Source organism: Ascaphus truei, chromosome 4, assembly GCF_040206685.1.
Source record: "Ascaphus truei isolate aAscTru1 chromosome 4, aAscTru1.hap1, whole genome shotgun sequence".
Classification (NCBI taxonomy): domain Eukaryota; kingdom Metazoa; phylum Chordata; class Amphibia; order Anura; family Ascaphidae; genus Ascaphus; species Ascaphus truei.
This window is the reverse complement of record NC_134486.1, coordinates 82,070,734-82,096,890: the sequence shown is the minus strand read 5'-3', so window position 1 is coordinate 82,096,890 and position 26,157 is coordinate 82,070,734. Positions and strand designations below refer to the sequence as shown.

The following is a 26,157-nucleotide window of genomic DNA, read 5'->3' as shown; positions in this document are numbered from 1 at the left end:
CTTCAAAATGCAAACCTTTCGGGTCAGTTCTTATTTCTGAGTCGGTAAATTGAGAAAGAATGAATGAGGCCTGTGTTTTTCCTCTAGTGTTCCATCTGAGCACAAACAGCACATATAAATCTGTCAGTGGTTTTCCCTGGCAGCAATGTTAGCTTAAAGTTTAATAAATTAAAAGGAAATGTTACGGCCTCAATTTATGTTTTAAGAATTGACAGGCCATTGATTAGTAAGTATTTAGAAGAAGAAAAAAAAAGGCAATGAATAGGATGTATTTTTTTTAACTAGTCAACTGGTAGGTACAGCTCAACCCCCTTATAACGCTGTGCTTGGGGTCCAAAGAATCTCTTCTCGTTATAAGTGGATCGCATTAGAAATAATGTACAATTGTATGCATTGCACAATAAAGTATTTAAGATACCAATAATCGTGTTCATAAATACGAAAATTGGGAGCCACGCTTGCATCGCGTTATAAGCGGATTCGCGTTGTAACGGATTGCGTTATAACGGGTTGAGCTGTAGTAAAATTACTGACAGTTGGAAACAAGTTAGTATCCTGGATAAATCCTCCTTGGGATATATTTGTAGCCTTATCCTATACTTTTATAATTAAATCATATTATACATACGCTTTCCATGTCAGAAGTGATACTAATGCAGGTAAGCAATTGCTTTGGCCCCAACAGTTTTAGAGATAGATCCTCAGAACGTCGTCCATTTTTACTTAATAACGTGACATTCATGAAATGGGGAACGGACGTTATTTTTCTCGTTATTAACACAAATGCTCAAAGTTAATGAGATGCAAAAATAACGTCCATTCGTCAAAGGGGTAGTGATATTAACAGTGATTTTTATGTCCCAGAGACGCGCTCTCCAGTAAACTGCGCATGCGCATTGGTCAAACTTTAAGGCGTGTTATTAAGGCATCGCTATTAACAGAGATTTTGATGTGTTACCAAAAGCTAATGCAAATCTTGTGATAATATTGAGAAATGTATCATTTTTACTCATTAACTTTTTCACTGAACTATATGGTATATAATGTAATAATCACTGTATGGGCGTACAATAATGTATATGCATACATACCTCAACAATATTAATTCATATATATTTTTTATTAATGTACAATTTAAATAAATGAAGGAAGGACATCCTTCATTTCTTTTAATTGTACATTAATAAAAATGCAATATGAATTTATATTTTTGAGTTATATATGTATATATATATATTATTGTACACCCATATAGAGTCATTATTACATTATATACTATATCAGTTCACACAAACATATAATTTTAATCAGTAAAAGCAATAATATAGTTTCTGATGTGTTTCAGATATTTATATGATCCATATTATATATCTTTGTATGACGTGTAACTTTTTGTAATTAAAAGGTAAAGTCCTAGACACTTTGCATTGCTTTTAGTCTATTCCAGGGGTGCACAAACAGGGGGGTGCTAGATTTTCTGGGGGGTGGCACAGCAGTTATAGAGGTCCCTCGCTCCCCCCCAAGGCATTTAAATTAAATGCCGAGGGATCGCGTGAGGCCTCTATAACACACTTACCTTCCCTTCTAGCGACGCATCGTCACGGTAACCCAGCACCAAATGACGCCGCAGGGTCACGTGGCAACGTAACCTCACAACCCCGCGCCTCATTTGACGCCGGGGCCGAGCAGAGGGGCGGGGGGCGCGAGCCGCAGAGGAGAGCATCTAATTTCAGACGCGCTATTTGATAGGGTTGGGGTTCCCTAGAATTTCATTATATAATTATAGGGTTCCTTAACCAAAAAAGTTTGAAAACCACTAATGTAGAGGGATAGGTAAAATAATGAGGTCTCGTGAACATAATATGTAAAATAGTGGGTATCTGAAAGTACATACAAATATTCTTATTTATACCCTCACCCCCCCCCAAAAAAATTTTTTTTTTAGCACCGCCTCTTCGATACTATTATTAACATATAGCATTGTAGCATTATAGCATCAGAGTAATTTTAGTTTGGAAAGGCAGGAGTAAAACTTTTCTCACCCCATCGTCAGTAAGTTATTATGTCCTATACTATTTCAAGTCATATTTTAAGTAAGAGCATATGGTTCATTTCTCTGAAGCTACTTCTCATGTTAGGTTTTTTGGAAGTCAGCAGGAGTCAGTGTATGAACAGTACAGTAGTTGGCTAAATATTTCAACCATGAGTTCAGCCTCCTTGGCACTTCAAGGCTTAGTAGTCATTAAGACTGCTCGGCCTGGGAATCAGACTGTGCATGGAGCTAACCTTTGGGCCTTGGGGTGGCTTCTGGGAGATTTACTTAACACTTTAATATGCTAGTTATACATATTTGTATGCTATGCTAGTTTAGTTAGACATACTGCTCTGTTGTTTTGTAGTACTGGGTGATTTTCCAACATGATAACTTATACGTATTTACATTGAAAGGAGAACTTTGTAATTCACCCATCTTATATAATCAGTACTAATCAGCTCTCCTCTGATACTCTACAGCCCATGTGCCACGCACGAATTAGCTTTCAGGGGATATGTTCCAGAAGTCCTTGAATAAGTAATACATTTTTTCACATATACAAACAAATATAAATGTTCTGCTGGAATAAGCTTTATTTTTTATTTTTAGTGAGATCGATTTATATGTGGCCTTTTACTGTAAAATAGGTTTTAAATGACAAGTGGCATGCATTTTTAAAATTATTTTTAGTCCGTTATATGCTTTTAAAGTAATCACACACAACAAGCATGTAATTGCCATTTAGCTATAACTGACCTAACAAGAATATTGAAATTATGCAGAGTGCTTTGTTGAATCTTGCTATCCATTGCTGTTAAGCACATTGGGGGCTATGCACTAAGCAGTGATAAGTCGTTTTAAGAGCGCAAAGTGCTTTTAGAACGTGAAGTTCCGCCGAGCGCTATGCACTAAGCCGCGCAAACAGTCACTTTGCGCTCTAAAACGGGCTTTGTCTTAAAAAAATTTCAAAGTCCAACTTTGCTCGTACGATCAGCTGTTTGCGCTGAATCCTGCCCTTCTGCGGGATTCACTAAGCAACGCAAACTGATCGTACATGAAAGTTGCGCTGAATAAAGCTCACCAGCTAAAGGCAGGTGATAAAAAAAGCTGGTCTTAGAAAAAATTCTTTGTTTAACTTTTTGCAGGCGCACAACCAATACAACAGGCCGGCGGGTGTCCCCGGCTGACCCCGCAGGGGTCCCCGAGGGAGGCTGGGGGTCGCGCGGGTGTCCCCGGCTGACCCCACGGCCGTCCCAGGGTTCCCGCGGGAGTCCCGGGGTACCTGCGGGCCTGCGGTACCAATGTTGTGCCAACAAAAATACTAAACAATATTTCTATCTAAATACACCCCCCTAACACATACAGTACAATAATGTGCAAAATAACTATTATCCAGATATGGATAATAGATTATTTGCCCATTATTAAACACTGCATTAGCATACCTAAATAAAGTCAATAAAAACAGCAGCCAGCTAATCCAATGAATACAAGCAGTAACAACATCAAAAATGAATTAATGAAACCATTAACCAATGAAACCAATTAATTCATAAACCAACTCAAAATGAATAGTAACACTAACCAATCAAACCAATTAATTACAACAACATTAATGAATGTAAACATTAAAAGTCAAATAAATACATTCAAACAATCTCTGAAAGAAACATAAAACACATTAGCCAACATAATACAACATTATCTACAAACGAACACTAATCGCAAACATTTTATAACATTAAGCAGGAAAAATACAAACAATTACATCCACATAAGAAACTGACATTAAAAAAACCAACAGCAATACCAAGCCAGAAATGCTCCCCAAATATTATAATAATAATGTATAAATCTGTACCCTAAAGTGGTACAGATTAATATATTATCAGTCAATGTGCCTCCCCCAAAAAATCAACAATCACATCCAATGAAAAAACCTGTAAAAAAAGACATTTACCAACATTCAATATATTACTTACCATTAGAAGCGGTGGCCTTCCGACTCCCGGGGTAACAGGAAGCTCACGTACCTTGAAGGCCTCCAACAGCATCCGATGCCATCCGCCATGAAGATCCGGATCAGGTACCCCAATCTTCTTTTTTCTTTCTTTAATCACCTTCTATCTTCATCTGTCACCATTTCTTGATCTTCTTTATCTTCTTTCTTCATCTGTCAATCCAAAATACCCCATGTTAAATCCCAGCCGATGCTGTCTCGTCGGCTTCTTGGGCTCAAATGAGGCGTCACGGCCTTAAATATAGCTTGTGACGTCACATTTAGCCTCAAAATGGTTAACAGCCACCTGATTGGCTGTTCAAACCATGTTCCGACTTAAATTTTTTTTTTTTACATGACGTCACTTAAAGGGAATGATGCCAGCCAATCAGAATGGCTGTGCTTCATTTGCCTTTAAGATGACGTCACGAAATCCAAGATGGCCGGCGTCACATGATATTTCAGCCAAACAAAGTGTGGAATTGGTTCCCAAAATCTGATTGGCTGAAATACCATGTGACGCCGGCTTCGTGACGTCATCTTAAAGGCAAATGAAGCACAGCCATTCTGATTGGCTGGCATCATTCCCTTTTAGTGACGTCATGTAAAAAAAAAACATTTTAAATTCGGAATATGGTTTGAACAGCCAATCAGGTGGCTGTTAACCATTTTGAGGCTAAATGTGACGTCACTAGCCATATTTAAGGCCGTGACGCCTCATTTGAGCCCAAGAAGCCGACGAGACAGCATCGGCTGGGATTTAACATGGGGTATTTTGGATTGACAGATGAAGAAAGAAGATAAAGAAGATCAAGAAATGGTTACAGATGAAGATAGAAGAAGGTGATTAAAGAAAGAAAAAAGAAGATTGGGGTACCTGATCCGGATCTTCATGGCGGATGGCATCGGATGCTGTTGGAGGCCTTCAAGGTACGTGAGCTTCCTGTTACCCCGGGAGTCGGAGGGCCACCGCTTCTAATGGTAAGTAATATATTGAATGTTTGTAAATGTCTTTTTTTTACCGGTTTTTTCATTGGATGTGATTGTTGATTTTTTGGGGGAGGCACATTGACTGATAATATATTAATCTGTACCACTTTAGGGTACAGATTAATACATTATTATTACAATATTTGGGGGGCATTTCTGGCTTGGTATTGCTGTTGGTTTTTTTAATGTCAGTTTCTTATGTGGATGTAATTGTTTGTATTTTTCCTGCTTAATGTAATAAAATTTTTGCGATTGGTGTTCGTTTGTAGTTAATGTTGTATTATGTTGGCTAATGCGTTTTATGGTTCTTTCAGAGATTGTTTGAATGTATTTATTTGTCTTTTAATGTTTACATTTATTAATGTTGTTGTAATTAATTGGTTTGATTGGTTAGTGTTACTATTCATTTTGAGTTGGTTTATGAATTAATTGGTTTCATTGGTTAATGGTTTCATTAACTCATTGTTGATGTTGTTACTGCTTGTATTCATTGGATTAGCTGGCTGCTGTTTTTATTGACTTTATTTAGGTATGCTAATGCAGTGTTTAATATTGGGCAAATAATCTATTATCCATATCTGGATAATAGTAATTTTGCACATTATTGTACTGTATGTGTTAGGGAGGAGGGCGGGAGCGGGTCGTGTATTGATGTTTGTTAATTCTTTTTTAAATATACATTTTAATTATAGTGTAGATGTGCAGGGGGTCTCCGGAGCTGACCCGCGTTGGTTTCAGGTTCGAGGACCCCCTACTTCAGGAGATACAGGCCCCATCATGGAGTGCCGGTATCCCCTGCACTTTCAAGCGTCCGCGTCACATGACCGGGACATTGAAATTCTGCAGGGGATAGCGGCACCCCATAACGGGCCTGTATCTCCTGAAGTAGGGGGTCCTCGGACCTGAAACCAATGCGGTTCAGCTCGGGAGACCCCCTGCTCATGTACATTATAATTAAAATGTATTTATTTATTGTACGATTGCCTGTAACAGCCTTGCATGGAGATGGCAAATCTCCATGCAAATGTTACAAGTGGCTTTTTTTTCAATCAGCTAGCGTACGGGAACTTTAAGTGCGATAGCAGGGGGGAAATACATTGCACGCACTATAAGCCAGTTTTGGGCACGCCCGATAAAAAATGGGCTGAGGGCCTTAATGAATCGCGCCGCCGGCTTCATTTTTTATCGGACGTGCTAATTTTTTTCAGGTTGGCGCGAAAGCTCAGAGCTTAGTGCATAGCCCCCATTGAACTAAAACCACCATTAAACTGGTTTAATGCAAATACTCTTAAAATGACACAAAACGCTGTTCAATCACAATTCTACAAAAACAGCGAGAATTTGAAAAAGAAATATTGATAAAACTAAAATAACAGTTTAAGTGTAAATTTGAAATGTGTATAAATGTTTTTTTTTTCTGCTGGGAATAAAATGTGCTTAAGGATCTCACACACATAACTCTTAAAAAGAAGTTGCTGACTTCAGCACAAACTTGCCCTAGTAAAAAAAAAAAAAAAAGAAGGCTGGAATAGTAGGCATTTTCAGCTCCAAGGCGCAGACAAGTAACCTTGTGACCTCTGGCTTTTTTTTTTTTGTTCTGGAAAGTGATATGCAGCATAATTTTAAGGGGCCACTTTTCTTTCAAATATATGCTTATAAGTAGGAGCAGGGAATCAAAATCCTAAGCACAGGGTTCAATTAGATGAAAACCTCAGATATAAAACCTTTTTGAAGCACTTGCCATGATGATGTGTATTAATATTTCTGAAAAATATAGCACAATATTTTGTCTGAGTTCTTGTTAGCGAAATCCCTTCCACGTGTTACCGGAGGGAATCTCAGGGTAGGTTGTTTTACAGGAGCAAAACATGTAAAATTGTATATATGTTTTTATTTTAATAAATCAGTTCTGTAGTATTATTTAATAGTGACTGTTTTACACGAACAAGAGAAGTAATAACTGCACAGATCAGGGCATTGGAAGCAGCTTGCTGCTGTCTGATGACTAATGTGATAGGTTGGAGCTTGGAGCTTGCTGATTGGATGTCTTAATGAGCACATTTCGCACAGCGTTTGGGCTGCAGTTCCCCTTGACCTTTGCCCTTTATTGACCAAACTGACACTTCATTTTTCACATACTTCCAATTATGGCTTAGCCTAAGTGTTGCCCTGCCTCCTTTATTTCTTTTCTATGGACAACTTTAGAGTGGTCGAGGCCACGGAAGATATTTTAATTTGAAAAACCAGCATTTCTGGTTTAGAGCGTAATATGAAACTGCTGTCAGTTTGCACTTAGCAGTTCTACTGGTAGAAGAAACAAGTTTGGATTTCTTGGCGAGTTATTTACATGTGAGAAGGGAAACCGGTTCAAAAATTAAGCCGCTTATCTCTTCAATATTTGTATCAATTTCTACACAATATGACTATAAAGAGAGAAGAGAAAAAGATATGCATACTAAGTATTTTGTCTCAATGAAAAAAATCATCTTTAGTTGAGCAATAGATTTTCTTGTTTAACTTCTTTGTTGTAGAAGAGCATTTGAAACATTAAGACAAGAGGTCGCCTACTGAATAATAATAATAATAATAGCATGTTCTTGTATAGCGCTGCTAGTTTTACGCAAAGCTTTACAGAGACATTTTGCAGTCATAAGTCCCTGCCCTGTGGAGCTTACAATCGTATGTTTTTGGTGCCTGAGGCACAGGGAGATAAAGTGACTTGCCCAAGGAAGTGAAGTAGTTTCATTGACTGGACATTGAATGGTTTCTAAAATGAGTGTTTTCATTGGTTAGTAAAATATCACTTTTCAACCCAAAAGTGTTTCTGATGTTGTTTTCATAAGTAAAAAAAAAAAAATGGTGTGTAGCAAATAAAAAGTTCAATGAAATAGCATATCCTTTCCTTACCGTTCATGTTTATATTGTTTAATGCTGCTTAAAAGCAGGATTCAATCATTTAAAAGGAATTGAAATAAACAAGTGATCTGTTATTTGTATTATTTGTTATTTATATGATTGTCACGTGTATTACTAATGTGAAGCGCTATGTACACTAATGGTGCTATATAAATAAAGACGTACATACATACATACATACATATATAAATGCAATGCATGCCCGTTATGTACATTTAAGCAAAGGTCTGTCTGTCCGGTCGGTTTAACTGTTTGCCACAACCCTATCTGAGCAGCAGTGTGTTTGGTTATGTGTCCCGCTCTAGCATACTAAATAGCATGACATATTTTTTTACTATAATATGGAAATGAAAGGATATGTAAAATGGCAGCCAGACGTTCTGTCTTTTCTGTAAGGTGACCCTTGTTACCAACTAACTGCTTTACGTATGATGTGCTTATTAAAAACTCCGGAAAAAAATGAGCTTTTTATACTTCACAGGCATTGATGTGAAAATGAGCTGTCCTGTGAGGAGTTTTCTTGATCATTTTTAGAACAATTGATTAACTAAAGAGCTGCTGTCATTAGTTGACATTGACTGATAGCAATTTGTCACATGCTCTGAAGGTCACCTCCAGACAGTGGAAGCTTTGCCTTGTCTTTGATTGACCTTTACTGATGCCATTATCATGTGGTTGTTTTTGACTTGATATGACCCTCAACTGAAAGAGACAGCACATTAGTCAACACAACTATCCCTTTATTGTTATGTAAAACACACGTAAACCTAGTATTCCTGACTTTAGTGTTAATTGGCAGCACGGTAGATTATATAGTATAGGCGTCTCATATATTTCCGTCTGAATAACACTAGTTATAACCTAGTAAAACTCTTGCATAAGCTCTTACATAGGAAAACGATGTTAAGAAACGATAGGATCAACACGGGTGCTTGAATTATTTGTACAATCTCTGAAAGGGCATGTGAACAACAGTTTTTGAAACTGACAAAGAGCATGTTCTTTTCAATCTTGATCCATAAGTATGTTTTCATTGGATACTCTTCATCCTTTTAATTTCTGACCTCACCGTGTCTGCTAAGTGGCGGCTTTATGGGCATCGCAATAAAAAAAAACACGAAGTGGTTGTTATTTAGTAAATAAATAGTTCAAACCATTGACAATATAGTGTGTTTACTAAGTAACGTTTTTCATTTTTTTGTCAAAACTTACATTTTTGTGTATTTCAATCCTGCATTAAAAAGCTAAAAATCAGAACGTATTTGTAAACAAACAACGCCTGCACTTACCTCACATTAAGTGTTTCTGTGACCTTGGAATATTTAGTATTTAGTAATATCCATATCATATCTAAATCTAAAGATTTGACAAATTGTGCAGTATCTTACATTTTTACGGATGAACCAATAATAATTCGCATTCCACTCACTTAACAAAGCTTGCTGGTATTGTTGTGCTATACAAATAAAAGTTTCAATCAATTTCATATGACAGAGAGCAGCAAAAAAATAGCATCAGAGCTAAAGAGAAAAAGCTTAAGAAGCAGTGTTATGATACTGCAGATGCACAGACTTAGAGTAATTATGTAGATGTGTTTCACAGATATATTGGAAGCAAGAACAGTAGCAAAAATGAACATTTTCAGGAACAGGAGAAATTATAAGTAATGAAATAAGTGAAGGGCGCTCATTAAAGGGGTAATCCCTCCCAAAAATGTTTTTAAAAATGCTTGTTTTAAAAAAAAAAAAAAATATCTATCCCTTTTAAATAATTCAATACAAATGTAATCAAGATGGCAAAAACTATTAGTAATTATTAGATAAAAACTGCATTCATCTTCACACTCCCCGGAAAACAAACAAACAAACACAAGAATAATACAAAGCATAAAAGGATGGCTGTCAGCTACATTAAGAAAAGAAAATGCGCTTTAATTTCAATCAAGTATCAGAGATAACAAGTATTAGAAGTTTATGTTATTAGAGTAAAGGGTTGTCAAGGGAGATGAGAGGAGAGTAGGTGACCAAATGTGCTTTATCTTTTGTTGATTTTACTACATCTATTTAATGCTAGTTTCCTTAGTTTAGAAGGTGGAAGTGGCGAGTTTTATGCTCTTTGTTGAAATCTAATTGTTATCACTCCAGGCCTTGTGATCTATGTTGATTGTTGAACCAATAATCATCTAGATGTTGTAGATACGTGTTGCTATTAGATAGAAAATGGCCTTGTGTCATAGCCCTGCTTCCCCTTTTGCAAGGAAGAGACACAATATTGGTCTCTACGTTTTTTCTATTTCACTGCTGTTTGATTTACAGCTCCTCTGACTAGTATTAACTATATGATCATGAATCTGATGTGATGTTTTTGAAACTAGGAACTAAATAAAATACAGAACAAGATAAGTATATGAAAAATATAGCTGGGAATTAGCAGTGCGAAGGATACAATAAGTGGTATATCATTGAAAAAAATCTAAGGTAATTTTTTTTTCTTTTTCAATTTGATCATGTATTTGGACAATTGAACAATTGTACTTATGCATACAGTACCATTATACTCTTGGTTATGTTACGGTACATCACAATGGATACCTATTGGTACATGCCATTTTGTCTTATAGAATATGATAGTTTTACCTGCTAATGGTCAATTGTATACAATGTGATTCCTTTAGCATAGAGTGTGTTGATTCCTGTGGAGTGGAGGGATTGATGATCTTTCTAGAGTTGGAAGGGTTCTTATGTTTTGTGTTACCATTTTAAGAATTGGTGGCAAACGCCTATTCTTTGTTGAGGATTGTAAATGTTATTACAGCTTTGCAGTTATTGAAAAAATAATAACATATATCAGTTAGATGGGAGAAATGTTTTCAAACTGGTGTAAAACAAAGAGAAAATTGCGAAAACGTAATCAATTCTCCAGCCATTTGCACTGATATTGTTTTATTTGTGTATTTGTATATGTGTATTTGTTTTCTCATCATGCCAAGAAGTAGTAAGAAAGCTTATTAAAATGTCTACAAAATTCAATCAAAATGATTAAGAACAATAAATAATACAAAAATATATTTTACAAGACGCATTTGGAGCGGTACGATAAAGTCCATTATTTTATTGCAAAATCTTGAGAAAGTGTTGTTTTAAAAAAATAAATGCTATGTGGTACAGGGAAAAAACCTCTAGACATCCTGATTACTCTTAGTTTTTATTATTTAGTCACCAAATATAACAGGCTATTTGAAACGGGTATTCAGTGAAACACTGCCTTTTTGAACCAGCCAACGCTTTTTGTGACTGCTAAATACAAAAGACTTATTTTTTTTTTAGAACAGTCGTTTTTTTTTTCTCACTTGTCTTGACAGACATCTGTGGTAGACAAGCAGATTTAGCATGTATTTTCTCACCTTCTCTGCTGTGGCGGTGGGAATGGTTCCGAGGCATTCATCCAAAATTGACAGGTGATTGCTTCCATAAATGAATGCACTCATATCTCCAACAGGATTGTTTGATTACCTTGCAATTGCATCTGTGATAGCGAAGTCACCTGTTTGCAGGGAACAGTTGACAGTCCTCATGTTTATTACCCAATTGAATGTCAGTAGCAATTGCAGCTAAAGATAAACAAAAATGCAAGTACTTGTTGACCTTGACTTTTTTTCCCCTACATGATATTGGACTTGATGGCTCTATTGCTGTTAAGCTGATAAGAGTTATAAACAGGAGGTTAAGGGAAATGCTTTATTCCCAGAGGAAAATACCATACTGCTGTGGGAAATGGCCACTCACTAATGCCCTTTGCCAAATTTACAGAGTTCACCTTCATTTCAGTTGTGGGAAAATGAAGAGAAAAAAAAGTCCCCATTTAAATATCGTGAGCATGCGGACACACGGGTTCTTATAATCCGTGATTTGTTTCAGTCAGCCGATTGAATATCTGATACACAAAAGCATGAGAGTTTTCAAAACTTGACATTCGCTCTTTTGTGTTGTACTGATCAGTGAATACATGTTCAAAAATACATAGGTGTCCCATGAGTGCTGGGACACCTATGTATTTTTGTATATGATTTTAGGGGCATTAGGGCCTGCATTACAATCGGTTATCTCTTTTGAGTGCTGTCTATCGCCTGTTCTAGTGAATACATGATATTTAATTCTTTATTATGGTGGTTAACGAAATGAGAACATTCTTTTTTTTTTTTTTTAAATCATGTATGTTCATTTCTTGATAAATCCTTTCTAATCATCAATGTTTAAAGCATATTTAAGGGCGAGTTTTTTTGAAAGGCTTACGGGATAGATCAGGGGTGGCCAACTCCAGTCCTCAAGATCCCCCCAACAGGTCAGGTTTTCAGGATATTTCTGCTTCAGCACAGGTGGCTGTATATGTCAGTCTTTGACTGAGCCACTGATCGAGTCACCTGTGCTGAAGCAGTGATATCCTGAAACCCTGACCTGTTGGTAGCACTTGAGGACTGGAGTTGGCCACCCCTGGGCTAGATCATGAAATAGAACTCGTTGCATCACATACGGTCTCCTTTATGCTACTTTTCCAATCTGGTGTTAGCTGCAACTTACTTGAATGGCCATTGACACTGGATCGGGTTCGTTAACCTGCAGCGGACCGATATCCCCCTCAGTGTCCCACAAATTACAGGTACAAGATGACTTAACAAACTACAAAGATCAACTCAAGCTCAGCTGGTAGTAAAGAAGTAACGAGAGATTAAGGTGCATGTAGGAAAACTAGTAGTCAAACATAACCAGGGGGGTAAGCACTGCAATGTTGCACTCAGAATCGAAGAATTATGGGCGAATTAAAATAAGATGAAACAAGACGTAAGTAATTGGGAGGTAGGATGCTGTATACTTTTGGTGGGTCAGTGTGAATTGCTGCTAGATTGTTGTGGTTCATTTTAGTGCATTCCTAATTTGCCCATTAGCGTAACTGAAGAAACAATAAGGCAGGGTAGAAAAGGGCCCATCCAGTTTGTTGCTTGGGGTGTTTGGAGGCCTAGTAATCATGTGTCGGAAAAGTGTCCTTTTCTCAGCATAATGTCAACATTTTCCTATCGCATCAGCATTTGCATATAACAAATATACTATTTTATTTTCCTACATCTGACACAGATTTGTTTGATCGGCTTGAACCACTTCAGACCTTCTGTTTTTTAATGAAAGCCTGCTACCCGGAGATTCACACCCCCCAATTCACTCACACATGCAAGCACAACAGCTGCAAATTTCTTTGACACATTCATGCAAAGGGTTCACGTTTTCACTGCGTCAACTCAACAGCAAAATGAACTTGATAAAATGACCCTGAGACTTCTCTTCATTTCATTTTGAGTTTATCTTTCAATAAAAGAGACAATCCCTCATTAAACCACGCAGTCATTAGCATACACAATTAGCATATTTCCCAGGTAAGCCCATTTGTTGCGCACAGGTGTCCATGTGTTCTTGGAGGGATATACAGGTATACAGCACTTTAGACTTTAGACTTTAACTAAAAATAGTCGCATGCACGCACACTCCTCCTCCCTCCTCCTTTCTCCTCTTTGCTCCCCCCACCCCCCTCATATTTCAGGGTTCAGGAACTTCCTGGTGAAATTGAACGTGTGAATGGTGGTGGGCGTCTGTAGAATGGCATACATTTGCGCAAACATCTTCGCGTGCGAATATTCGTCCGCAGAGCGAATATTGTCCAAAACTTTGCGAATAATGAATCAGTTGAATTCTGACACATTCTCCCATCTCTAGTCTCCACTGATAGAAAATGCATAGTTGGTGCAGTATAACACTTTATTTGCATATTTTTCAGGAAAGACCTGAAACCTTACTTGGTTTTCATTAATAGTAAAATCTATATCTCCCAAAAAGATTACTTTGCGGATTTCAAACGGAGATATACTATTCATACCTCTTTCTATTATTTACTGTTGGTTTTTTGATAGTGTATCGGTCAATGTCCTGGAAAGGCAGGTTTGCAGAGCTGTCTGAGACATGTGAATGGGCTCACAAGTGATATTTTTATTTGCTGTGCTTTGCACGGTGGAGGATATTTAACTTATTTTGTGCCTGTTTAAGTGGTACGTTTTGTGTGGGTAGATCATTTAAACTGATTCCCTCCAAATAGTCAACTGTACAGATGCAGAGATATGTAATAATAAGATCCCTTTGTTCAGAGATGCAAAAACTGGGGGGGAGGGGGGCAGGGCACGAGATTGTCGGGGGGGGGGGGGGGGCGTAGCAGTTACAGAGGTCCCGTGCTCTCTCTTTAAATTAAATGCCAGGGGACTGTGCGCAGCCTCTGTAACTCACTTACCTTGGCTTCCAGCAACACGTCATCATGGTAACCAACCAAAAATCAACAAAGGCACGGGTGCGCAATTTTTTTCCCCTGCTCGGCTCCAGTGTCAAATGACGCCATAGAGTCACGTGACGTTGTGTTGCCATGGCAACATGACGTCACATGACACCGCGGCGTCATTTGACACTGGAGCCGAGCAGGGGAAAAAAATTGCGCACCCGTGCCTTTGTTGACCGGTTTACACAGAATTATACAGGTATACAGACAGGCTGGATAGCATTTATTCTGGATATGAATTTTAATATTATATTTATAGAGTAATTAAAATCAAATACAGCTCAACCCCGTTATAACGCGATCCGTTACAACGTGAATCCGCTTATAACGCGATGCAAGCATGGCTCCCAATTTTCGTATTTATGAATACTTTACAACACGATTATTGGTATCTTTAATACTTTATTGTACAATGCATACACTTGTACATTATTTCTAACGCGATCCGCTTATAACGCGATGTGATTCTTTGAACCCCAAGCACAGCGTTATAAGGGGGTTGAGCTGTATGTATAGTAAAAAATATATATCTGTAAGATGAGTGAAATTGCAACAATAGAAATACATTTCATGTCATGTGTTTCAGTAATTAACTTTTTGGGCTAGTGCAGGTTTTGCCCTGTAAACCACATGCTTGCACGGCAACTGTGAAAAACATAGTAGCAGTTATTCTTTTATTATTAACATTGTAGCCTGAGTCATGTGGAGAGCTGCAGAGACGTTGAACTAATTTTAGATTACAAGAAGATGAAGATAAACTGCCCACTATGGGTATGCGGCCATACGCTAGCCTGGTGATAATATTCAAGTGCAAAATATTCAACAGAGATACATTGTTTGAGCAGCTCCGAGCTGAAGAAGGACATTTCTGCACAGCAAGACCGCATGAAATAATATAGTTGCAGAAGTTTCAAATAACATGAAATTAAATTAACTGGACATATTTTGACCTTGACGCTTTTTATGGGAGCTGACATCATTTTGTTTTGCTACATATTTCATTACATTAAATTAATTTCTCACATGCATATAGGAAGATCAATTTTTATAAGAATTGATTACTTTTGGAGAGAGAAAAAGAAACATTTTGAATGTTTAAATCTGTATTAACGGTGTAAGTTGTGCAAGTAATAAAGCCCAACTGAGTTCAATGGCATTCCTAAAAGCCTCTTTATCCCAGCAAAATCCATTACGTTTCCATATTTGGAGAATTCAGCTTCTTTGGTTTCAGCTAAGAGTGTTTCACCTATTTATTTGTCACGGAGACCCACTTACAGGGCGGGGTTTGTTGGTTCTTGCTAAACTGAGAAATATCCAGTGCGGATAGAAAGTATATTTGCAGATGAAATGTCAGCGTTGCTGACTTTGGAGAGCCCAGTGGAAGCTTTGTGTTAACAACTGCTGAAAAGCTTGACCTGCAAGCGACCTAGGCCAAACAGACCTCCAATTGAAGAGTCTCCTTTTGACACAGATACCTGGTTTGGGGGGGAAGGGGGGGGAGGGAGGTAAAGAGATGGGAGGGATAAAGCGAAGAAAAGATAATAGTAATAGTGTTAACCCAGAAATCTAAGGTTAAAGCCATCACCACAATGAGAATAAAATAGGAGAATATATGTAATGTTATTCTTTGACGATACAGGGTGCTAGATCTTGTTCGAGACAGTTCCGAGATAGGGACATGAAAGGTGTTTTTTTTTTTTTTTTTTTTTTTTTTTACAATGACAAGAGCAGAGTACTAATTTTAAAGTGTAACGCGATCTTAGTTACAGCTTAACAAGTTGAACAAATAGGCAGTTTCCATGATGAAAAAAATGTGATACATGCTACACTGAAAGCCCTGGCAACAAGAGATGGCAAGCTTGCTTATCCCCGCTCTTTGTTTTGATAGGGGCTTGCACAGGAACAAATACCTCCAAGTAAATACAAGTAAAAAAAGCTTTGCTGGTCCATATCATGGCAGCACACATGCTCGCAAGTCAGCGAGGCAGGAAGTTTCTAAGGTCTGTTCTGTGCCATTTCCATTGCATCTTTATCTCCCCGGCTCATTATTTTTTGCGGAGTACTTTAAACCTCAACTTCCCAACTAAAAGCTTCCTGTTGCCTGCTTTTTTACATTTAGTTCTTTCAAACTAAAATGCTGTTGCACGTTAACTCCTTTAATACTAGAGGGGTGTGCAATGCATAGACAGCACTAAAGGAGTTAAGCAAGATTCTAAATAGCAGGTTTCACTTGATACTTACACTTGTCTTCTAAACAAGGTTCAGACGTATTGTTGGGGTTTTTAAGAAGAATGAACGTTGTTTTGTTTATTTTTTTTTCCCCCAAATGTTAAAAAGAAGAATTGAATGGGGAATGTCTATAGCAAAGCCACAAAAACATGACTGTTTTATGTGTCAAAAAGAATCTCTAATTTTGTGCACACAAACAAAATGTGAGGAAGAGGAATACAGAATATAATATAGTATAGTATGTAATGAATAGGCCAAACATTATCACATTACTGACCAGGTAAATAAATCAGCAGTTAAATATAAACTAGCTGATTGAACAGTATGCAGCCAGTTTATCAGATTATTTACTATATATATATATATATATACATATATACACAGTATATATATATATATATATATATATATATATATATATATATATATATATATATATATATCACCATATTGAAAATACTGTCAGAGATATGCTGGGTAGATTCTGTTATTGTCTAACATGTTTAGAAAACCCGAGTTTTCAAGACAATTTACATCTCTTCTTCACTCCACCTACTTTATTTAAATTTTTCAAACCATACACCCCTGCTGTGACCAAATGGAAAACTGGGAGAGAACAGCTGACACCATCTGTTAGTCACACCTGTGATGTCATCACTTTGCATGCATGATGCAACATTAAACACGTAATCACAGCAAACACTTTCGTGAGAGCTATAAATGGAGAGTTGATCAAATGTTTCACACTTGTTTCCAAATGTCTATATTATTAGCCACTAATCCACGTACAGTCTCCATATCAAAGTGGATTCTGAGCCACACGACAGGTAGCAAGTGTAATTCAATTGCGAAAGTGTAAAAATGACTCGCTTATTAAGAATGAAAAAGGCAGGCGTGCCTTATCTTATGAGGTAACGTAAACTGGCAGTGTCATTATGAAAACACACAAAGTAAAGCCAAAGAAGAGTACAATATTCTAGAGAAGCTTTCATTTCATGTGAGATGATGTAGGCTGTCGTGAGAGAATTCTGCAAAGACATTAAGGGGAAGATTAAGGGCAGTTACGGGATAATGCACCCGATCCAGTGTTAGCTGCTGTTCAAGTCAGTGGCAGTTAACGCTGCATCTGGTGCATTATCCCGCAAACAGACCTTAGTAAATCATCCCCAAATGTTTGTTTTACCAAGTTAGCAGAATCAATACTATATTTTACCCAGTTTGTAGGATCAGCACTATATTATTTTCCCAAGGTCATCATTGTAATGACGCCTGACTCAACTTACTGAGATATTTGTAATATTTAGAAAAATCTATCGGTATGAATATCTTTGTTTATATAGCGGCCACAGCTGTACTTAGCGCCTTACAAGAGAGACAATATAGTACAGGGAATTACAATACAATAAGTGCAACAAATAAGATCAGAATATGGGAAAGAAATCCCTGCCCAAGGGAACTTACAATCTAAGTTGATATTTATGTCTAAATACATGCTTTATGTCATAGCACTTCTTGCATTGTCAGATGTTTTCCAAGTCAAAATGAATTCCGTAAACAGACCATATACCTTTAATATATTGTGCTGCTTTTATTTTGTATGTTTTTTTTGTTAGTTTTTCTCAAACTTTACACTTTTAGATGGATTCCTTTCTATAAATCGGAAGTAGGTAAATGATCAAAACTTGGTAATAGTCAGCAGGTAATCATTTTAAATATACCTTTGCTCATCAAACCTCCTCCTCCTCAGGGTCTGATACTCTCTGCAGTTTTGCTGACTAGGAATAGGTGCTGATCTGGAAGCCGGAGGATTTTTGCTGACGTGTTTCGATGTTGAAACACAAATAAATTAGATTATGCTTCAAAACCAAGGGCAACACATTAGTGCGTGATCACTACTCATTTTCATTTTGCAGTCTCTCATACAGCTCTGGAAACCACAAGCAAACGAACCGTATCAAAATCTGTTAATAAAGGCTGTCGTTAACGTATGAAATGAGTTAAATATGGAAAGTTCTATTTCCAATTGCGAGCAGTCTCTGTTCTCACGGAATGTCAGTTGTGAAGACTAAATCAATATTGACTAGACCTGAATTTTAGAAGCTTTACGAGTTGTCCTGAAATGAACAGGACAGGAGAGATACACCCCTGGATTACTACAATCTTGCTGCCGTGCAACAAAAATGAACCCAGTTTCCAGTTTGCTGGACATTTAATAAAAACGCTCAAACGAAAAATTGGCATATTTGCCAAAACATTCAGGCGACGGAGGTTCTTTTATAAGGTGACCCATGGGACTGAAGAGTCAGTAGTAACCTGTCTTAACATTAGATTATGTTTAAATTACATGAATGTCCTTGCTGCTCAGTGTCATTGTATGGATATTTTCATTCTCCTATTTAGCTCCTTCTTTATAAGCTTGGAAGGTGGGAAGTAGTTATCGGAGGAGTTTGGTGGCAGTTCCTCAGTACAAATTAAAAAATGTTTCTATAAGTTAATATGTCCGTTTTTATTTTTCTCTATGATAATGACATATGTAAAGCTCTTTCAGCGTCATATACCTGTTCGCACTCTGCTATGTTACATCGTGTCTGGGCATAAAAAAAAAAATACAAATTTAAATATTGCAATTGACCGGTGAAAAGTTGTTATGTATATTTTTCTCAATGTATTTAAACAGCAGAAATGCTGGGTTTTTTTTTTTTTGCTTTGTGCATACAGTACGTTGTGCATACATTATTTCAAGAATGGCCCATATTATTGTTTTGCACCTAGGAGACCTGACTAAATGTGCTTATATGCAAAAGGTCGTTTATCAAGAGAGACAATTCTGCAGAAGTGGCAAAACGCATTTGAGTAACAGGGAGGAGCATTTGCTCATAATCATTGTATTGATTAGCTGTAGCCCTGTTACATTAGGACTCTCACCTTTCAAATATGGCACCTTGCATGCTTATTCACCATATGATATTTGTATCTCCAGAATCGCATGGTCTGTTCCGAGTGCTAAGCATCTGTGACAGTCCCTGATGTGTGCACTCTTTGGTGTATTTAGGTAATACCTCCTTTAAACTTCATTAAACAAAAGAGCTAATTTATTCCACTTTGAATTAACTTGCTTGTCAATTAATAATGTTTAGCATCAGTCATATTCAGCAGGGCAAGCTAAGAAATACCCTGTTTATAAAACAGTGGTTCTATTTGCTATAACAGTACTGTATGTGCATATGCAGTATGAAAAAGTACAATTTGAAGCATCATAGTTAAGTTGACACTGATCAATGAAAAAGGTAAGTAGCACTCCTGATAATTCAGAAAACACTAATATTGTTTAAATAACTTGTCGTCAGACCAGCTGCTGTCCACAATGTCCAGATAGCCAAGAAAATGAAGAACGGTCAATATGGAATTTTCAAACAAAGAAAGAGGGATTTAATCAGCCCTCATAGACCGACGTTTCGGCTGTCACTGCAGCCTTCTTCAAGAAAAATGCATGCCGTACCCTTATAAAAGGTAGCCAAGTTGCTGCTGATCAACATATTGCACTTCATTTTGCCCTTTCCAACACGGTTTTCATTTTTTAAATTTGATGCTTCGTTCAGGAGATATAAGCATTTGAAATATTATAGTGTGCAGGAGGTTAAAAAAATGGAGCTCTGCCCAGGGCCCGCTGCTGCCTACAGGTCAAACCCTGGAGATGAAGAAAATCATGATTTTTAACACAGGAGGAAAACTACAATCATTTGGGGTCTATATATATTGAGCCAAAAATAGAGCAAGTTTGAGGCAAAAACACTGCATGAGATGTATCAATCAAACACTGCACGAGATGTATCAAAGAAAACATTCCTATTGATTTCAACTGGATTTTTTTCTTTGATACCTGTACATACGGTGCAGTTATTTTGCCCCAGAAATGCATGACTTGCTTTGATACATAGGCCGTATTAAATAAAAAGTCATATAGGTTTGTGGAGTGGGTGACGGCTTCAAAGTAGTCCTGTCGTGATATTGTATTCTAGCAGCTTCTTTTGTTTGCAACAAGATTCCAAATCGGTTTCCTTTAATTAGAATAGTTTGGTTGTCTGTTACGTTGAAAGCCTTAATTACTAGGAAAACATTTTTGTAAACAGGTAGGGGAACCTCTGTGACCTATTGTGTTAAAGTTTACTTGATCTAGAGTCAACATCTCAGAGGAAGGGAATTTTTGCAGAAGATACTGTCAGAATGGGGAGGGAGAGCCCACTCACCACAAATATGTTGGCTGTTTTCTTTGCCATTGTTCCTTATCAGTCACTGATTAAATGTTAAATGTAGAAGAGACGTGAAGAAAAAAAAAAAAACATTTTGTGATGTGTTTCCCCTGTAATGTTGACATTTCAAAATAGGTTCCTTCATACACACGTACTCATTACTAATGCTGACGGCAAACTACTATAAGAAGAACGGTGGCATCTGATTCATTGGAGCTTGTAGCTGTTGTAGAAGGATAGTAATGTAGGGTGTACATTTGTATTCATTGTGTTCTTATACCTCGTTGGGAAGAGAAAAAAAAAACCCTCATGTAATTATATTTGCAGAGCTCATGAATAAAAATGGCCTTTAAAGTGAATTTTCCTAACTGCTTGGAAACTCTGCCATAAATGATGCATCATAACAAATATCCCTGATTAGTGCCTGCTTTCCCAGTTATATCACTTATGAATGATTTGTTAAACACCGCAAATGATGCATGGCCCATTGTAGGCTTTCACTGTACTGAAACTTTCTTGTAATGATCTAAGTGGGATCGCCATTTAAAAAAAAAAAAAAAAAAAGAAGAACGTTTTGCATATTATTTATATTCATTTTAAAATATATCAACTCCTTTCCAATGCTGTTTTATTTATTTTTTATTTATTTTAAATATGATGCTTTGTTCAGGAGATATAAGCATTTTAAATATTAGGCGTCCGGTGGGTCTAAATGAAGCTCTCCCCAGAGCCCTGTGCAGTCTAACGGTTACCATGGTAACCGCAGATGCCAGAGATTAGGAAAACAATGATTGCTAACGTATTAAAAAAAAAAAGCGCAGGGGCAAGGTCCGGTACGAACATTATGCTAGACCGGGGGTGGCCAGCTCCAGTCCTCAAGGGTGACCAACAGGTCCGGTTTTTAGGATATTCCTGCTTCAGCACAGGTGGCTGTATATGTCAGTCTCTGAGCAACGTGTGCTGAAGCAGGAATATTCTGAAAACTGACCTGTTGGTGGCCCTTGAGGACTGGAGTTGGCCACCCCTGTGTTCGACTCATATAAGCTTGTGGGGGGTGGGGGGGGGGGTATTGCGCCTTTAAGGATGAGTATACAGGGGAGAGAATATGTATCAGGGGAGCTACATCAAAGTCACACATTTGCAAAATAAGAAAAGAAAGAAATAATGCTACTGCAAAACACTAAGGAAAAGTGCAAGGTAACAATGTTATTTAAAACGGTTTCATAGAGTTTTTTGGTCTTAAATGGCAGTAAATTCAATGTTATTTGGACCAATGCAGACATCTTAACCCTTCAACGTACAATGAAGCTTTATATGAAAACTATTGCCGGTGATTGATCGTTTAGTTACATTGAATTTATTGCTTGTTTGCGTGATTCTAATTAAAAATATATATATATATTACAGAAGATATATTATTAATTAGGCTGGTGGTACAACCAAAGTCACAGCCCATAAACAGTCCCTACAGTGAATTCAATTGAGATACTGTCCAAGACATCAATAAACAAATAGCTTACTTTATTTAAAGCTCAAGTTTTCTATTTTGTGGATGTGGAAAACGATTCATATTCAGGATTCACTGATTTCTGCAAATGAGTTTCCTACACATGCACCCTTAAACCATATTGCAGCATAGAAATTTTTTTTATCTGCTCTTAGTGCAGCCTATTATATTGTGCAGGGATAATTAAACCATCGTTTCTGTAGTCATATGTGCTTTGCTGAGCCTGTGCAGCTGTGCATTTCCCAAAGCATGCCCCCCCCCCCGCCCCCCTCTCTCACCCCCAAACAAAGTGGCCTTTTTTTCATGGTGAAAATGACTGCACCACTTAACTCTTTAACACGTTACTCTTTACTAGTTTTAAGCTCTTTTTACAATGCCTTATAAAAAATGCCCTCAGCATGTTAATAGATCTCCAAGGGGCTGTTTCTGCTTGGCACTTTCTTACAAGTCTTAAACCTCCTACTTCCCCCCGTCTTCTTAAACTCTTGCCTCTGCTACCTTTCCTTTTCAACTTTGCCACGTTCACTGACTTGATATTATGCCACCAATGAATCAAATACCAGTTGTAGTAACTAACGCCTTCACTACTGAGAGAGTCACCTGTTTAAAGATTGCCCTTGTTTTGCGATTACTTTGCATTGGTTTTAAATGGTCATAATGATATTTATTACGTCATTTCATTAAATTAATTTGTGCCAGTCAATTTTTTTTAAATATAAATATATATATATATATATATATATCTATCTATATATATATATATATATAGATAGATATATATATATATATACTGTATATATATACACATACATAAATGCATATCTTAAAACAAAATATGTTTCAGTCTGTTGTGTGTAAATATTCTGTAGAAACCTCAATTAAATACTGTTCTGTAAAAGCATTTTTATTATGCAGTAAACGTTGTACACTCAATCAGCGGCTCGGCTGCATAGTGACCACTTGCATAATCTAATTACCACACATCATTTTTAGAACTGATACGTAAGATACTGGAAAGACATATTTTTTTCTTGCCGAGGTCTTTTCCCTCTAAATACCAGTAGACTGTGGGAATGAAAGTTGTAAGAGGAGGGGGAGATTTGACCTGCATGAGAGGGACCCCTGCTGACATGGCCAGTTTGACCCATTGAATGGCCTGAATACTATAAATGCTGCTTTATCCTTTCTTGAAAGGAACAAGATAGCATGGCCTAAATGCCTGGGTGTGCTTAAATAGGCAACTATGGGACATTTGATTTGAGTGTGTTTGAAATCTGAGCCCCCTGACAGCAAGGGAGGTGCCACAGGTCACCTGCCTTACTCCATGGGGATAGACTGAGGTCTCATAAGAAATTACCCATAGAGAAATTGTAGTACAAATTCCTTTCTTTGTTGGCTGGTCTCTTGCACCAGACTAGATCACGGCCTATAAAATAGTGTAAAAAAAAAACAATTCTTAAATATTATTTGAAAGGGCAAATGGCTCTGCTGAAAGGTTTGACAGTTTGACACACAAAGGATGGTTTCGATGGCTTGGGAACTGAAACGAGGAGCTAAGGCTCTCCTCATGCTTGTTATAGGCTCAATGTTTTTTAAATAGTATCTAGTTGCTGTGCAGAGTTCTTGTGCTCCCAGCAATTTGACAGGCAATGAGTCTGCTTCAGTGATCTTAAATCCTTTTAGACTAATTTGTGAGAGAGCAGAAAAACAGCTAGCACCTTTGGATGCAATGTTTTAAAAAAAAAAAAAAAAACACAGAAAATCAGGTATTGCCAATTAAAGTGCTATTTCAAACAATCATATCAAGACAAATTATTTGAAACTTCTCTGATAATGTCATGCAGCGCCTAAAGTGAAAGCAACTGGGAGCTCCGACACAGAGACGAGATCTGAGTAGACCAAACTCATCGGGGACTCAGACAAAGGTAGTGTGAACCAGATCTGTGCATTGTAATGTTGCATATGTGCAAGACAAATGCAAAAATTGGGCATACTCTGTCCAAAATAGCCAAAGGCCATTTTTGAGAGCCTCTGGCCTCTCAGTCACTGGCCTACTAGTTAATTGCCACACTGACTTCATGACACATGGGCAGATAATATGACATTTTCAGTTTCTGTCACTAGCAAACGCCACAACGTGGCTTGCACTAGTTGCTAAGAAGCTGTCAAAAACCATTAGCAGTTGGCCAAAGTTGCCCTATGGCATTTCCTCATGGCATCAGCAAAACGAGTATAAATCACCCAGTGGAGCCTACTGCTATACTAATGAGGCTGTAAGCTTGTTTATGGACTAGCATCATTTTTATGATTATTTCCACCTTTTCAGTTTGCCTTCATAATTTGCCTTCATTTGGCAGCAGGGGAAGTCAAATCTAGAAACGAAAGAACGCCTGACATTTTGCAAATGTGGTTCATAGCTGCTACCACCACGTGGTTAATCAGTGGACCTCCAAGTTATTTTAGGGATATTACTAAATAATCAACTCGGGAGCTTATATCCCACAATACACATATACACATGAGTATTTCTTTGCCGGTGGATTCTCAAATGGTCAAAATAGGAAGGTGAGTCTAAATAATTTATTTAAAACTCAACAATTATCAAAACATTTCCCAGCGAAATATTCATCCTCACTCTTTTCTTTTCTCTGTTTCTCTAACTCGTGTTGGACAAGACCAAGGTTTATTGTTTTAGGCTTTTCTGAACACGCATCAGTATTTACACTGGATTGAAGGCATTTGCTTCCAATGAAAATCTTGTCTTAGATTACAGCTCAGCAGTGTTATTTCCCTCCCAGATGGGAGTAAAGTAGCTGTATTTGCCTGAAAACAGTAGGAAGAACAAACTATGCATTAAGCCTGGGCTGTTTTTGGCTTGACCTAATGATGTAACAGAAACCTTTTATTTGGGATAGGTCACTGCCAGGAATTGAAGGAGGGGATCTGGCTCTGGGTTGAAAGGTTTCTGCATTGTATTTACATAAGTCTTCACTTAGAAAATTCTGTTCCTAATGCTTCTGCTTTCATACAGCAGAAATAAACAGGAAAGGTTCTGGTGAGTGTTATACGTGGAATGCAGAAAGGCTTTCCTCTCCTAATGGAGTATACAATTCAGGTGCCCTAAAGGCATGCTTTCAGAAATGCTTTTGCCTGAGGTAATGGGAAGCTAAGGCTGTTTTAGGGCCTTGATTATCTATTGATGCGCAAAGCTTGATAAAAATTAATTTCTGTCGGATTGTAGCAGATATTTCCATAAATAATCAGTTTTTATTTTTTTTAGGTAAGTCGTTGACGATGCCTTTTTGTATGATATTGCAGGTTTTAAAAACAGCACATGTATATTTAAAAGTAGGGAAGAGAAATAAGTTTGAGACAAGCAGTGGCATTAAGTTAGAAGTGTTTCTTTTTGAATCAACAAATGTGTATTTCTTTTCAAACGGTGCCTCTTTAGCATATAAAGTAGATTTGTTTCATTACATTTGAAATGCAGATGGTTTCCATGGCTCATGCTTCTTTGATGCAGTTTTCGATTTTGATGGCTTCTATGAGCAATGGGGAAACCCCAGACTCAAGGAGACACAAACAGGACACGTTTGCAGAACTAGCGCTTATACAAATTGTCCTTGTTTAGCATTCACTTTGTAGGCCACTAGAATGTCAAATCAAAATCACTTTTGTGTTAATTCCTTGTTATCTTTGTGGTTTCCAACACATATTGGCTACATTCGGATTTTCTCCCTAACGTACTCTGAAACGCAAAGTGAAATGACATCATAATGTAACTGATAATCAAAAGTAAAATTGTGCATCATTTGCATTTTGGTTTGCACATGTCTGAAGTTTGCATGTTATGAACACGCTG

General features: G+C 37.4%; 1 protein-coding gene across 4 annotated transcripts in view; it reads left to right on the top strand.

The window, feature by feature from the left end:
* Positions 1-26,157, top strand: part of MEIS1 (Meis homeobox 1) — a 109,939-nt gene that overhangs the window by 28,299 nt on the left and 55,483 nt on the right. The window lies entirely within an intron of this gene.